At 46.4% G+C, this 8,727-nt stretch overlaps 1 protein-coding gene across 2 annotated transcripts in view; it reads left to right on the top strand.

Moving 5' to 3' along the window:
* The first annotated feature begins 904 nt into the window (after positions 1 to 904).
* The window catches only part of NEK6 (NIMA related kinase 6), a 64,225-nt gene continuing 56,402 nt past the window's right edge, over positions 905 to 8,727 (top strand). Inside the window, exon 1 of one of the 2 annotated variants that reach the window (XM_068155763.1) lies at positions 905 to 1,043. The gene's annotated coding sequence lies outside the window, so the exon portion shown is untranslated. Of the gene's footprint in view, positions 1,044 to 1,222; positions 1,389 to 8,727 lie in introns of those variants that run through there. The other variant, XM_068155762.1, reaches the window with a different exon arrangement.

The raw sequence follows: 8,727 nt of genomic DNA, 5'->3' as shown, positions 1-8,727 counted from the left end.
TATCCTAATTAACTGGGGTGACCTGAACTGCCTGCCTTGTCCCAGCTGTCATTAGCTCCACACCAACCACTTACAGCAATTTAACTAGGAGGATTGATTGGGAAAAAAAACCCTGATTATTTTGAAGTGCCAAAGGAGTGAGTAGAAAGTAAGCTCTACTGGCAAAAGGTGTCTGCTTGCACAGCTTATTTTGTTTGCTCAAAGTCATGCTGGCATTAACACTTTCTGCTGTGACAGCATGAGGAGTTTCCTGTTTGTACCAGCAAACACCTTCTGATGGAGCTGGGCCATGGAGCTGCCAACTCATGCGCGTTTTTCACCTGAGAAGGCTGCTGCCCTGTTTCTTTCCCCAGCTTTGACAGTTAGACCAGGCTTGCTAGTTTCAGTTTTATTTGCTGTGTCACTTCCAGGATTTTGTTCACTTTCAAAAAAAATCCTGCTGAATTTCAAGTTCAACATTCTAGGCACTGACATTTTTCTTCACCTGACACCACACAACTTGTGAATTGGGGATTTTCCATCTGAAATGATCAATGTACTTCGAGCTGGACCCGTTTAGACCCATGCCTGCAAAACCACGCATGTGCTTGGCTTCAGGCATGTGGTCAGGCCGTGAAATGCACCCGATCTACCGGGGTGCAAGGCCGAGCCCCCCAAACTAGCCTCCTGCAAAAGCACCGGTGCAAGCGAAGCCAAAGACGCGGCGCAACTCCGCCGTCCTGCAGCGCTTCTGCCGGGGCCGCCGCCCGCGCCCTGCACCGGCGGAAGGAGCTAATCCCAGGAGCGCGAGTCTGCAGCTAAAAACGGGAAACCCCGCAAGCAGGCGTCGGGTCGGTTTTCACGGCGGGGGGAGCCGTGGGGATTTCTTCCGACACCTGGAGCGCGGGGAGACCGTCACTTTCCGTGGGGAGGAAAGGTCGCGGTGGTGGCTGCAGGAGAGCTTCGCTCATACTCTGCTCCACAGGCGCCACCGGCCTTCGCCGATACCGCACCGCGGAACGCGGGACACACGCGTGCGAGGAGCGGGCGCAGGCCCGTGCCAGGTAAAGCGGCACGGTGGATGCCGGAGGGCTCGGGGCGGGCGGCCCGGCAGGTGGGCAGAGCACGGCGCGGCGCCGCCTCCTGCCTGCCTGCCGCGCGCTCCCGCTCTCTCCCGGCCTGCGTGGCAGCCGGCGGGGTGCGCGCTCCCGAGGCAGCGGCGGCGGCGGGCAGCGCGTGCGCGGGTGACGGGCGCGCGCGGCGAAGTTGTCTGCGGGACGCGGTCGGCGCTCGCTCGCTTGCTGCGGGGCTGAGGGGGCCGCGGCCGCCCGAACCGCCCCCTCCCTCTCCCCGAGCTCCCTCTCTGCAGGACGGGCACCGGCGCTTCTCCACCGCCTCGCCGGCCGCAGGTGAGCACGATAGGGCCGCACTACCGCCCAGGGCCGCGGACGGGCCGCGCCGAGCTCTGCCGTATTGGGGGTGTGCCCGCCGCGGGCCCCTCTGCCCGTGCTGCCGCGCCTCCGCTGGTTTTCCGCCAGCCTCGGCGGGCCTGGGCCGCAGGTCGAGCGCGCGAGGCAGGCTGCCGCAGTGCCGGAGCCGCCAAGGGACTGGCGGGCGGGCGGCTGTCCCGGCGCGGGGTCCGGCCCGCGGCGCCTCATGGCCTTCGGTCTTACCGGAGTGAACGCGCCGCCGGCCCCGGGGCCGACACGTGCCCGTGCAGGAGTGGGTAATGAACGGGAATGGCAGCGAAACTGGGAGGGCTGGCGGGTCGTCCTCGGTTCCTTTCCGGGAGATGGTGTCTGGCAACGTTAAGGTTTGAGCAAAGTTACAACGATTGCAAAGATACGAATGGCCATGGGGTTTGGCGTCATTGCAGAGCTTTTCTTCAAGGTTTTGGGTTATTTTACACCAGCAGCAGCAGTGCTGCCAAGCACACATGTCCCGGAGGAGCGGTTCCCGTACGAGCCCCTAAAGTGGCTGCCCCAGAGCCCGGTCTGTGCTCCTCGTTCATTCGACTCTCTGAGACCCGCTAAGCACCCGGGCTGCAGCAGAGAACCCCGGGTACTGGCCTTACACCCTGCCCAGCTCGTCTCTGTTGTGGTCTCCCGAGCCTGCGGCTCCTGGTTCCACTCCTGCCAGAGCAGCGTACCTGTTCTAGGGTGCTCTCCTTTGTGTTATCTCAAAAGATAAACTCTGGGATAAACCCAGAGCGTCAGGCATTGCCATATTGCTTTTGGGGAGAGCACATGTTAGAGCTAACTATGAAATACCATTTTTTCCCCCCAACATGTTATTCCCTCTAAAGTGTGATTTATGGTTATTTAGAATAATGGTGGGTTTCTGAGCTCCATCTGTTTGTCTGTCTGTTCGCTCACACGGAGTATCTCTGCCAATGGTGACTGCCGATGGCATTATTGCAGTACAAGTAGTTTGATAGGAAATATTGTAGCAATTAGAAGTCCAGTGATGCAAGTTCCTGACACATTATGACTGTCTTGTCATTTCAGTGTCTCCTTTAAAAGTTCATTTTTATGAATCATTGCAAGCAGCCATTGAACTTCTGCAGCATTTCTGCAGTTTTTACATTCTGAGACATCTCTTGACATTGAGTCAAACTCTTTCCACTGTTTCTTTTTTTCCCCTGTTGACATACTTCATCACAGTCATATTCTTTTAAGCAATAACAGGGGGGGTGGGAAGGGGGAGGGAGAGGGATTGGCAAATAAAAAAGGAACAACTTTTAGATAAGAGTGTTGCTGCTTCTGTTTCCTATGACTCTGTGCCTTAAAGATCTGAAAAATGGGGGCTGGGAGGAACTTCTATTATGATGGAAAAAGAACATCTGTGGGAAGTGAGATTTGTAGACAGAGTGTGAGTGACTGCTGTCACCCTAAAGAAACTGTCACAACAGAATCCACCTTCTGGTTTTGTAACACCTGTGACATACCAAATGCTTCTGGTTACTTCATTTTTACATCCTTCCTCTGGAATTCCATTTCTTCACAAGTACATATTTTACAAGTGAGGATGGATGTGTCATTTACATATGAGCTTTGATGTTCCCTCTCAAATTCTTCAGTGTTCACTTTGTTGAGAGAAAAGCAGGTGAAGGGGGTGAACTTGGACTCCAAGCCCCCATTGGGAAAGAGATTTTTTTGGTAGTGCTTGCCTTCTATAATCCTACCTGAAAACTTCTATGTCAGTGTATAATAGTTAAACGTGCACTGAAAGTACTGAGCCTACACTGACTTTTGTCTTTTCTCTTAATAATTGAGGCTGTACTGAAGAGTAGGAGGTTCAGAGATGTGTATTACAGCATTCTTTTAGGCTTTATTCAGGCCTACCTCTTGGTGAGAATGCCTCATCCAATGGCTTTACAGACTTTTTTTTGTGTACTCAATGATCTATTAATGATTGTTTACTCAGTAAAATGAGTAATTGTTTTGTATGAGGATAGGAGCCAGAAATACTTCTGTGGGTTTTTCTCCTGCTCTTTTCTCCTCTGCTTTTTTAGCTGTAACATGGGGGTAGTGACCGACGAGTCTACCTCCTGCACACCTTCAGAACTCACATTAGGGATGTGTAGAAGTCAAATTAGTGGATGTACTTCAATGTCTTTTCATACTTCATGTGGTGCCAAATATATTTAACCTTGAGGCTGTGAAAAATGTATACACAACAAGCATAGCAGCTGCAGTTCACACCTCTAGTCTGTACTGCCAGCAAGTGGGGCAGGTGGTAGAAATGCAGTGTATTCATTCTGAATGTAAAACAAGGAAACTGACCGTGTATTGCTGAGGAGCAGAGAAAGTAACTAGAGGAAGGTTTCAAAAACAAAGTGATGGAAGTGGGCATCAGTATGACCTCTGGAGCTTCTCTTCTGCTCTGTCCTAAGTGAAATCCTGTAAGGACTGTATCCCAGCTAGAGGAGAGTTAAAAGAGTCCAGGTTGTGTTTTCAGTTTTTGTCATTCTAATTTGCTGTTCTGTGTGCTCTTGTTATAGACATTGTTCATGGTGGGCTCCAGCAAAAGAGAAAAAGAAATACCTGTGGCCTCATTGTAGAAGCTGGGCTCATCCCTAGCATTGAATGAAAGTGTTTTTATTTGCAGCTTCCTCAGAATTATTACAATTCAATACCCATCAAGACAAACAGTGGCCATGATGATCTACACAGTTTGAGCACAGAATTATGATTAAGGAAATCATCAACAGCCATGCTGGCTGTGACACATGCTCCTGCATTTGTATTGTAAACTCACTTAACCAGTCCAGTTTAGGTTTTTATGAGTGATGGTGACTAACTCAGTGTACACCTATCCAGATTGCTTGACCAAGCTGTTTGAAATCATGTGATATGTGTCTTTCTAGACACTGTAAATGTCAGAACATTATTGTGCTGTTAAAAGCAAACACTAAATATCCATGCAGTTGAAATGTTGTTCATGCTTGCCTTGATACCATTAATCACTGGAGATCCTAAAAAAGTGGCTTTGGTCAAGAAGATGGTGGCCCACTCTGCTACTGGGTACTAGACAGGCATGGTGGTGTATGAAGCCACGCTCTGAGGACTAGCCAAAATGACCTTTCCAGTATAAAGTTAAGTGAAAGTTAAAGGTTGTCAATGGACAGAATTAATACCTTGTCCTGTTAAAGGCCTTGAACATAGTTTCTTCTATTACTAATTCCTGTTAACACCAGGTTTTATTCTCCTCACCCTTCCTTTTGCAAAGCTTTTAGTACAAGTACATGCCAATACTTTGCACATTCCTTGTGCTTTTTCATTGGTAGATCTCTAAGTGTCTTAGAAGATAAATGCAGTTTATCTGAAAGCTGAGGATAGCAGCATCAAGAAGATGTGGTATGTCTCAGCATCATGTGTTATCTCTGAATGGCTGAACTAACCTCCAACATCTTGATGCTGCTAAACAGGATGGTTTCCTTTGTGTCCTCTCTTGCCCTGTGCCCTGACTGGCATTCTGAATACTTTTGAGTTGGTGTAAAACTAAGCAACTGAAAGAGGAGGCAAACCACCCATACCTGAAGTTTGATTAAACTAGGTACCTAGGAGACAGGAGGTGTTCAGAGTAAGAGGGTAATGTTTGCTCAGACAATGTTTTTACTTTTTGAAGGAAAAGCAGCCAGAAAACGAGCATGCAAAATCTCTCTTATTTTTTTTACCCCCTCTAGCAGGTTGAAACTGCTCCAGTGTGTCTAAATTACATAGAAAAATCAAGCAGTATAAAATACTGCTTAAAAAATGTCTTACAGGTTTGGGGGGGTGTGAGTGGAAGTGTGGTATGCTTGTTTTTAAAGCCAGACTGGGAGTTGCTGTCTTTAGTTTGCGCAGGGAGACCCAGGGTTCTGTGTGAGTGTGTGATGAAGTGGGCAGTTCTAGAGCCTGTAAGCTAAATTTTGTATAAAAGCAGAAAACCACAGGGAGTTATTTTTAATGGTGGCTTGAATGCAGAAGTCTGTAAAACTGTCAGATCTTTTTATGGGTAGATAGGCTTTTTCCTATCTTGGCTCATTTTTTATATGCATATTGGATTGGATCAAGATTACATCAAGTTCTAACCTGTGCTAAGTACTTAAACATCTGGAGTTGCTGTAAGCGCCATTCCTGTGCATGTATGTGAAGGCTCTTGGAATGTTTTTTAACACCTGAAATACTGCTGGAAAAAAATAATAATTAAACTTTAGTCCTAAAAGCAGTCTCTTTAGCTTCCAGTGTGTTCAGCCATGTGATAGGGCTTCTCACACAGCACGATGCAATAAATTGAAATAATATTACGCTGTCAGTACAATTAATTCAATTTCTAAAGTGTTTGCTTCAGCTTGGTGCCACTTTAAGTGTCTGCTGTCGTGGATTCCAGGCAGTGAGCAGCTGTCTGTCGCAGATGGGAGAAGAAAAAAAACTTCCCCTTAGCTTCTTACTTCTAAAAAGGTTTCCATATAAAACCAGTAGTAATGTAATACAACCTTTTAGTCAAATTTGAGTTTCCTGTTACATGCTTGCATGAACCAACAGCAGACTCTTATCTGTTTGAAACCAAATGGTGTGGGTTAGCGAGACTCTAGGAATTTCATACTCCAAAGCATTCTTGAAACCTCACAGATGTTTGTTTCGCAGTCAGAATGCATTATTTATGACACTTAAGAAACCAAACAAACAAAACAGCACAAAAAGGAAACAGGTACTACTTGCAGGTAGTTCATCAATTACTACTTTAGAGCCTGCTGTGTTTCAGTGAGATAAAGTGATATCATCTGTCCTGCTCTTCTACAATGTTTTATACAAGAAAAATCAGGTAGATTAGAAGCTGGTAGGAAAGCATGTGGCAAATCTGTGGTTTTATTAGAGTCCAAGAAGTCTGAGAAAGGAGCTAGAGTGAAAGGCCTAATGGTTTTTGTTAGAGTTGAGTGTTTTCTGCTAAAATATCAAGCACGCAGCAATTGAGTTAATGCACAGAACTATCTGAATTCAGCTGTAGATTGTAAATGGGATATGCTGCTTTATTGTTCTCTGAGCTAGCACACCATGGCAATTATAAAACTTACTAAAATAGTTACGACATGTCTGATCACAAGATTGTTTTTAAATTAAAAAGTTGCTGCTGCTGCTGCTGGCGTAAAGCTTTTTCCCACATGGTTCTTTCCTCTCTTTATTTTTTCCCTCTGGACTATTAACAGATATATTACAATCCCTAGGCACATCTTAAAGTTTTTGTGTTTATTTGCTTTGAGTAACTTAGGTCTCTGGTTCTGGACTCCATCCTTTGTGTGTGCTTCAGATGATGAATCAAGGTGCCCAGCCAGTCCCTGCTTCTGGACAGACATTGGGTACCATCCCTGACAGATAAATGCCTTTGTGTTTTTAGGAAGGCAGTTTATTTTGTTGTTTTATCAAAGCATGGACTGATTTTGGTTTAATTTCAAACAGTTTTCATTCTGAAGCTCTTCTTATTTCTCTGCTGCAGCTGCCAGGTCCAGTGGTCTGCATACATTTCGGTTCACCATGTCTTTAAAATCTGGCTGCCCCTCTAGACTGATGTATTTCAATATAAGGTGTGATGTGCTCTTTGTATCATTCAGTGGATGGATTGTTTGTGCAATATTCATTGGAAAATGTGCTGGAAGTGGTGTTTTCCTAAGCATGGAGATGCTGCTGAGGCTGTTCCAGAGCCCATTTTTGGAAGTCAGCCTTGTGATTAGGGGGAAGAGATGGCTCCCAGATCTTGTGTTGCCAGTGGCAGGATGATGTGTGGGAGCGCTTCCTGGCTCATTTCAGGCAGTGCTGGTTCAGTGAGCTAAACCTCTTATAAAGCAATCTGACTGGGGAATCAAGGGTAATAAACTTGAGTGTGGTAATGCTGGAGAAAAGTGCAGAGATTCCCCTTTGAGGAGGGGGGTGGTAATGTCTGGTAAATAGCTGTGGCAGCACAAAATGAACGGCTGTCAGCAGCCTGGCTGGTGCATCCCCAGATACGCATTTCAGCATTGCCAGGACACAGCTGAAGGACCTTCCTGAAGAGGCCTCCAGTGTCTCATTTCAACACAGCATCCCACCTTCTGGACCCAAAACATCATTTGGTATTTGATCTGGGTGAGATTCCCCAGGAGTGGTTCTCCTGTGCATATGGGAGATGCTTTCACCATCCTGCCACATGCCATATCCAAGTGGATCAGTTGCCTCACCTAGTGCGCCGGGGTCAGAAAATTAACTGATAAGGGCTGTGACCCAGCCTGCTGACAGAGCAGGTGTTGCTCCACACCCTGAGGAGGATTTGCAAGTCTTTCATTTTGCAGAGCTCAGTAACAGATACCATCCTCTAGTTACTTTTGTCGTTCAGTCTTTGAGGAGCCCACTTGCTACCAGGCGGGAAATACCCACCAGCCTGTTGAAAACTCATGGCTTGCTTGAAGCAGAGCTTTAAGTCCATGCTGACAGGAAAACTGGGTGCTGGATAGTTGGGATGGCTCCCTCTGAGAGCCAGGGTGCTGGGAGGTAGCACAGCCTAAACTGTTTTATTTGTAATCACTGCTCAGTGGTGCTTGCTTCCGGAGCATCTGCTGTCTCCTGCCTCAGGTGGTACAAGGTTGTATAAGTTCCAGTTTTGCTTCCTTTCTTAGAGCCAACTGCTGTGTTCTACTCTAGAGTATCTTTATTCTTAATTTAATGATCTTTAACCTGTGGAGGTGGGGATCAAAATGACTGCAGATGATGCAATAATCGGGGAATGCTGACCTAGAGGATGGATTGCAAGTTTACAGTACATTCAATATGATTCCTTTCAGGAATTTCAGTCTAAGTCTCTGTCCTTTTCTTAACCTTGTGGACACTTGTCTCTGCCACCCTAAAAAGAAATGGGCTTTCTCCTTGATGGAAGACTGTTTCTTGCTTAGGAACATTCTGAATGTTGAGTCTCTCTTAAAGTTTGTGGTGGATTCTGGTTCTCAGAGCATACCTATGTCATACAGTGAGGAGATGGGAGAAAAGGTGTGGATATTTTAAACTTCTTTTTCTCCAAGAGTAGGGACCCAGGGTAGAATAGATGCCAACAGACATAGACATAAAAATTCCCTCCTCTTTCATTCATGGAAGTTCTGCTTTCATTCTTTTGTGCTGTCAGTATTTCATTAGCTCTTCTGTCAGAGCTGTGCAAAGTGTAAGTCTCAAAATGTTAAACTGGAACAACAAAAAAGCCCAAACAGCCTTGAAAAGGTTTTTAAAAATATATGAATGTATT

The sequence above is a fragment of the Melanerpes formicivorus genome, unplaced genomic scaffold, assembly GCF_026170545.1.
Source record: "Melanerpes formicivorus ecotype bairdi unplaced genomic scaffold, bMelFor1.0.p_v2 SCAF_33, whole genome shotgun sequence".
In the NCBI taxonomy this organism is placed as follows: domain Eukaryota; kingdom Metazoa; phylum Chordata; class Aves; order Piciformes; family Picidae; genus Melanerpes; species Melanerpes formicivorus.
The sequence above is the reverse complement of the archived record's forward strand: the minus strand, read 5'-3'. Positions and strand labels throughout refer to the sequence as shown.